This window comes from Manacus vitellinus, unplaced genomic scaffold (genome assembly GCF_001715985.3).
Source record: "Manacus vitellinus isolate BGI_N305 unplaced genomic scaffold, ASM171598v3 scaffold_14_pilon, whole genome shotgun sequence".
NCBI lineage: Eukaryota > Metazoa > Chordata > Aves > Passeriformes > Pipridae > Manacus > Manacus vitellinus.
In genome coordinates this window covers 12118128-12125091 of record NW_021939063.1, presented here as the reverse complement: position 1 = coordinate 12125091, position 6964 = coordinate 12118128, and the positions used below count along the sequence as shown (strand labels likewise).

At 47.9% G+C, this 6964-nt stretch overlaps 1 long non-coding RNA gene across 1 annotated transcript in view; it reads right to left on the bottom strand.

Annotated features, from left to right (window-relative positions):
* Positions 1-993: 993 nt before the first annotated feature.
* Positions 994-6964, bottom strand: part of LOC108638888 — an 8247-nt gene continuing 2276 nt past the window's right edge. Inside the window, exons 4-7 of the long non-coding RNA XR_003915600.1 lie at positions 5362-5436; positions 4323-4828; positions 1500-1579; positions 994-1126 (exon numbers count right to left, since the gene is read on the bottom strand). This is a non-coding gene — a long non-coding RNA (uncharacterized LOC108638888). The remainder of the gene's footprint in view (positions 1127-1499; positions 1580-4322; positions 4829-5361; positions 5437-6964) is intronic.

Sequence of the window (6964 nt, the reverse complement as noted above, 5' to 3'; positions counted from 1 at the left end):
CACCACGCCCCGGGCGGAGGGGAGCAGGAAGGGGCTGGGGAAACCTTCACGCTTTCCGAAATAAAAGATGGGGACACAAGGGCGAGAATCTGTCCTTTGGTCTTCTCTGGAAGGTGTTGAAGAAATAGCAGGCAACTGCCTGCCTCTGCGGTTAAATTAGTATGTGGGGGGAAAAGTGTCCTCAGTGAGGGCTATTAGAAATAAAGAGGTTATATTTTAGAATATATATATATATTTAATCTCAGCTGTGGTCTGGAGTGGGGTAGTAGCAACAGCATTTGTCAGGAAAGAAGATGAAAGTAAAAAGATGTCAATTGAAGACACATTCAGATTGATTATTCAGATCAATAGTACAGGCAAGTAAAATGGGACTGTGTAAACTCTCTGGACCTTAGTCCATGGGGTAACAACAGTCCTGGTGGTACAAGGTTAAATCCATATTTTCTACTCTGTTGACAGTGAGTTTGTTATTCACCAAATACTTGAATATTCTCATGCATTCATCCAGCTTGTGACTGTTGTGGGTTTAGGTAACCCATGAACTCAGGAGAGCAACCAAGGAAAAAGAAGCATTTTTAAAGCTAATGAAAGAGATAAAAGGACCAAAGCTACTTATAGCAACACTAAAAAGAAAATCACAGAATCATTAGGGTTGGAAGTGACCTCTGGAGACCATCCAGTCCAACCCCCTTGCTAAGGCAGGGTCACCTGGAGCAGGTGACACAGGAACATGTTCAGGTGGGCTTAGAACGTCTCCAGAGAGGGAGACTCCATGACCTCCCTGGGCAGCTGTTCCAGTGCTCTGCCACCCTCAATGTACAGAAGTCCTTCCTCATGTTGAGGTGTAACTTCTTGTGTTGTAGTTTATGGCCATTGCTCCTCATCCTGTTACTGGGCACGACCAAAAAGAGTCTGGCACCATCCTCTTGGTACTCACTTTTGAGATATTTATATGCATTAATGAGATCCCCTCTCAGTCTTCTCTTCTCCAGACTAAACAGGCCCGGCTCCCACAGTCTCTCCTCATCAGAGAGATGCTCCAGACCCCAGAGAAGGGAACTTGAAACATCTAGTTTGTTAGTGCTTTAAAAGGTGTCCTATTAGATGCAAAATGCTGTAGAAGAACCTGGTACCGGTTAAAACATGGAGTGGACAAAAGAGGAAAAGCTTTGATTAGTGAAATGATGGAGAAAACCCTCCCAAACACACATGGTTTCTTTGGATGGGGAGGAAGGTACCCTCTCAGCTCAGCCCCAGGACTGGGCCCTGGGCACATCAGCAGCTGAGATTGTCCCAGTCCCTTGCGTTTAACAGGAGTTTAACAGGAGAACCACATGCTGGGTTGTTAAAAGCAGTAATTAATAGCAAATTACAGGGTGTTCCTCAGCTCTCTTTCCCTTTTTTCCTTTCTTTTTTACACAATATGAGAAGCAAACAAAAGCTGTGAGTGAAATTTCCTGCTCTACTGCACAGCTATCCTGGCACCACCTATTACAGACCTTTGTTATGCAGAAGATAATTCACACCAAGTTCCTGTGCCCCTTGCTCTTGACGTCACCAACAGCTGTTTTCTGATCCCCTGTGGAAATGCACCATTTTCTTAAGCTGATGAGGCAATATCTTACCTGCCTTGAAGAACACAGGAATCCTGGCTCTCGGGAGGATCAATGTCAGCAGAGAGGTCCCTGCTACCCAGGCTGGGTGCTCATGTCTTGGCATGGATAAGCGTGACATTTGCAGTGGCAGAGTGAAAGTAGAAAAACAGTGGTAACGCTGGCAAATGGAAGTATTGAGCTGTGGCTCTTGTAGGGACAGACACACACACACACCTCCCCACCTGCATACTGCCACCCAGCACACTGATTTTCACTATCCTTCGAAGAAAACTGTGTTTCCTCATCTGACCACTTATTTGAAAATATCAAAACTCAAATGAAAACCCATAAAAATGGATCAATTTGAATCCCTGTGCCAGTCGTTCCATATCACTAACACTGCTCTGAAGAAATCCATTCTCTGTCCTTGAAGGACCTTCACACAGGTGAATGGATCTATAGTGACAGGTCTTTAGACATTTACCAGTGCAGAAACCTCAACCTATTTCATGGACTCATTCCTCTAAACCAGGAAGTAAGAATGTCTCCTCCTTTTTCTTCCCTTTGTGTCATCTAATCTCTATTTACTAATCTTCCTGGTCCAATTAGAGGCAATAAAACATTATATGTCTTACACCACCTCTTTGCTTTTGTCCTTGGACCAAAAGGGCCCCTCCTTTTCCCTTCTCAGTCCATGAGATGACAGAGTGAACAGCAGTACAAAAACACCTGCTAGTTGCTGATTTTGGAAGGGCCTGCAGAGAGGCCTAGGGCAGCACATCACATCACTTTAGCTGTAGCATCTATAAATCCTTGACATGAGCTGTGAACGTCTGACATTCCCTATGGTGCTTAATGCATTCACTCTCTTCTACAGACACAGCTACCTCACCTCTGGCCATCTCTGACATTAAAAGCTTTGGGAGCTATCATTCCCCTGATACTTGTCCAGCATGTTTCAGCTCTTCAGATGCAGTCCCTCCTCCTCATTGCTGGGCACAACCCTGGGACCCTTCTTTGTCTCTGTGCCCAGAAAGGTGTGGCACCAGCCCACAGTCAGAAAACTGACTGTCCAGAGATCCCTATGTGTAGCTGTCCTCTCTCAGCTGGATGTGCAATGCTTTCCCTCATCACCTTTGGCCTTCCATATCAGCTTCCTCAAATTATTATAATGATTTAGCTTGCTAAAATTATAAAAGGGAACTAAAATGCAGTAAACACGCAAGATCTTGCTTTGGTACACCAAGCTTTGTCATCCTTTATCTTGTCTAAAGCAGATGCCTGCTTCTGCTGGCATTCTGTTCATTACAAATCTGCTATTGCCATGACCATGTATGCATTTCCACCAGCAAGAATACAGCCACAGTCTTTTGCCTGCTCTGTTCCCTAATCCCTGCCTATAGTACAAATACTGCTCTGGTAATCTATGAATACTTTCACCTTTGCAATCCTCAGGTGATTTCCAGGCAGCAACACATGAAAGCAAAAAGGTAGCTCTGGACAAGACTTGGCCACCAGATACCAACTATGGGAAGCAACTGCAATCACGTTATCTCATGGCAGATCTCCAGTCTGAGGTGGACATTGCACATAGTGCAAGGGATTAACAGCATCTGTGCTCACTGATAAAATGCATCTGTTGGAGGATGAACATCTTAAAGACAAAGCACTGATAAGGGGTCTAAATGCAGCCATTGAAGCCTGAGCCCCACAGAGAGGGTGGGGGCCAACCTGCAGTGCTGCAAAGCCTGATTGTGCCATGTTCCCTCACATCAGACACAGGAGACATGAGCACATAAAGAAAATGGTTTTGGACTCTTTTGACAGCTTCCCCCTGTTCAATAGCAAGAGCCACAAGATCACTGCAGAGTTGTGATCACTTTGATCCAGGGAGGTGGCAATGCCGGCACCTTCCCTCAGCTGCCAGCTCTCTCCCTGAGATGTGAAGGTCCAAACCTCTGCTCTGCCTTTGAGTCAGCCTCCTACAGAGACTGTGGACAACATGCTGAGCACAAGGGACATCCTTAGACAAGTGTACATGCTGGCCCTGGCAAGACAGGCAGGGAGAAACAACTCCATGGTCATGGTGTAAGATGGGCATGACATAGCTTTGTTCTTACCCATTTGGCACCACCATAGTTATCTGGAACCTTGACTGGTGGAAACCAAAGACCCTGGAAAGGTCAAGTGTCACAGGGAAAAGGATGGCCAACACTTGGGCTCGGGGCAAAGAGTTGCCCACATCCTCTTTATAACCATAATCCCATGAGGCTGTCACAAAAATAGTGACCATCACCTGAGTCCCCTGCAGGTCTCCCAGCTGTCCAGCCTCCTCAGCTACAGAGGTTCCTCAACATCAACACCTTCCCACTTTTACAGATGGTTCTAAATACCAGCTAATTATTTTTTTACAGCCACATTGGAGGTATGCCAGGTAACTTCATATGATTGTTCTCCTACTCAAATGGAGAAGATGATCCAGGGAGTGAAGTAACTTCCCTGAGGCTGGAGTGAGTCAGTTACTTTGTCAGATCTGCGTCCCTCTAAACACAGACATTTCTGAAAGGCTTTTTAAACCATAGGAATGTATAAAAATAGGTACAGAAAGAGGTGAACAGCCAGCACAGAATTTCATAGGCCTTTGCAGAACTGGCCTTCCTTCAGGGATCAAGGTTTTGTTAAAGCAGTGTGTTACCAAAGCAGCAGGCTCTGCAAGCTGTTACTTACCAAGCACTGAAGCCTTCACAGTGAAGGTCTGGTGAGCCTGAGACCTCTCAGCTTATGACACAAATGACTTTGAAGCCATGGGGACAGGCAGGACAGGCTGATGGCTGGCAGTACCTGGGACACTGCAGGACCCACAGCTGGTGCCACTGCTCCTCTCTGCATGGGGTGTTGTGCGATGGGGTGGACCAGCCACGTGAGCTCTGCATCCAGGGGTTCTGTGGCAAAGGTGGCCATGCCATGCTGTTGCTGTACCCAGAATGTGTCATGGGACAGGAGCCTGGTGCCACGTGACCACTGTGAGTGGGACACTTTGTGGAACAGGTGACTTGTGTGTCGCTTCTTCCTTAGCAGTGAGTCAATGCCAAAAGGTGTCCCAAAGACAGCACTCCGTGGGTAGGAACCAAACTGGCTGCACTGCAGCACACTCTCCAGGACCTGCAAGTCCGTCCTGGATTTGAAGGGACAGGGGTTGTCTGCAGAGGCCCAGGGAGCTCCTCTGGGACCCTCTGTGGGAAGGACATGGACATGTCTTACAGTGCAATTCCCTCCTCAAATGCCAGCCACCTCTGCAAGCACAGGGTGCTGCATATTAGCTTCAGATCTATTTGCCTCAGCTCTTTCAAGTGACAGATTTTCGCAATCCCCTCTTGTCTGCTCTAAAAGGAGAAGTAAATCCCGTATCAATGGCAACCACAAGAAGCTGGTATAATTTTGAGTGCATGTTTTCAAAGACTGTGACAAAGATACTCAGCCTTGAAGGATAAGGGTGTGTGGGCAGTTAGGTTTGCTTTGCTTTTATCTTGGACAACACTTTTCAATGCCTGGTGCCTCAGCAGCTGCATTTCTGACCCTGGGGAGTTATGACTCACTGTTTGCAAATCCCTGAGCCACCAAATTGAAGGTATGCCTCACAAAGCACGATCCTAAACTGAAATGCTTGTAGGTGGGTGTTACAGCTTCAGTTACTCTGTTCCAGCACTCAGGGCTGGCTCCATATAGGTGCCCAAATTTCTGGCAAATAGAAATCAGCATCTCTTACCTTGTTTAGATAAGCAGGATCTGTTTGGGCTTCTCTCCTTCAGTGAAGTTCTCAGCCAGTCTGCGAGCAGTCAGGCTACAAAAGAGGCATTATCCCATCTACACCAGCACAATGCCAGCCTAAGGGACATCTGCTCTGCCTAACCTGCACTCCTGCCAAATTGCTTCAGACACCAGGGCCATCCCAACATCAGAGCTGGGGCTGGCCTGCTGGAGAATAAGGCTGTCTTTTTTAGCTGCTTTCTGGGTGACCTGTGTGGGGTTAAGTGAGGCACTGGCTGCCATCCTTTCTGTTGGAGTGGATCAGTTCTGCTGGCTCAGCAAAAACCAATGCAAACATCTTATCAAGAATTTCTTAACAGTAAGGCAGGAAAGCTATTTGTGAGAAGACCGAGGCCTTCAGAGAAAGGAACAATAACAAATGATCAAAAGATCCTCACATTTCTTTTTTGCTTGATCATTGGTGTTTTTCTTATCAGGAAAGTGATTGCATTCACTGCTGCAGACCAGCGCTGTTCACAGAGGGTTAATGCTCCCTTTCTTTGGGTCACACTTCAAAAGACTTGTGATGGGAAGGAATCACCAAAAGCCATCTGGCAGGGCATGATGAGATTGTCTCTGGGGAAGGGGCCACTGCTGACCACCACATACATGCACGCTGAGGTCCATGAAAAGCCAGGCTTGGGTCAGAGGTTTTGATTCAGCCTGGCAGGGACTCAAGGGCTGCCTCTGCAAGAGAAATGTATATCCCAGCTGGCACTTCACAGAGCATCACCCAGGGAAGCCTCTGCCAGCAGATTACAAAATTTAGTAACCTGGTGAGAAATCTGCATTATCTCACAGCAAGCACTGCTTGAACACAGGGCTCCTGGAGGGAGCAGAAGAGCTGTCAATCTGCAAATGACCCCCTCTTGCTGCTGTCAGTGGGATCCTCAACTCCCCGCTGGCTGTGGCAGATCCTGCAAAACTAAGGCTTTAAAATCCACGTTTAAACTCTACAAAACCAACAGGCTTCTAAGTAGGTACACCAGCAAGTGCTTTCCTTTCCAAAAAGAAGCTGAGAAAGAGGAGTTGCTTCATGCAAAGATGGAAACTCAGTTATTGTACCTTGTGGCCAGTAACAATTCCTCGCCAGGCTTCACTACCACTAAGGACAGGATCATGGCCCAGGGACTGTGCTGTGCTTAGGTGGGTCCTGGCACCACAGGACCTTAAAAGGGTCAGAAGGAAAAATGCAATAGCACTTACAGAGAGATGGGCACTAAGTCCCACTGCAGTCCCGTGGCACCTGGGCACTGCACCACTGCACACCCTCTCCCTCACCTCCCGTTCTTCACCCCGGGGACAAACCACCTCCTGAAGTGACCCCAGGAGAGGCACTGCACGCCCGAGAGCCTGGCAGGCTGGGGGATGGCGATGCCAGCGGGATGACACAGTGAAACCCGCAGATCCCCGCAGCGCGAGGTGCCCGTTACCCACGCAGGGCCGGGCGGCTGTTGCCCATCACAAGCGGCCCGGGGGTGCCGCCTCACCGGGGGCTTCTGCCAGGATCCTGTGGGAGGGAGCGGGACCCTGCCCGGCGTTAATTGATTAATTGTTGTCAC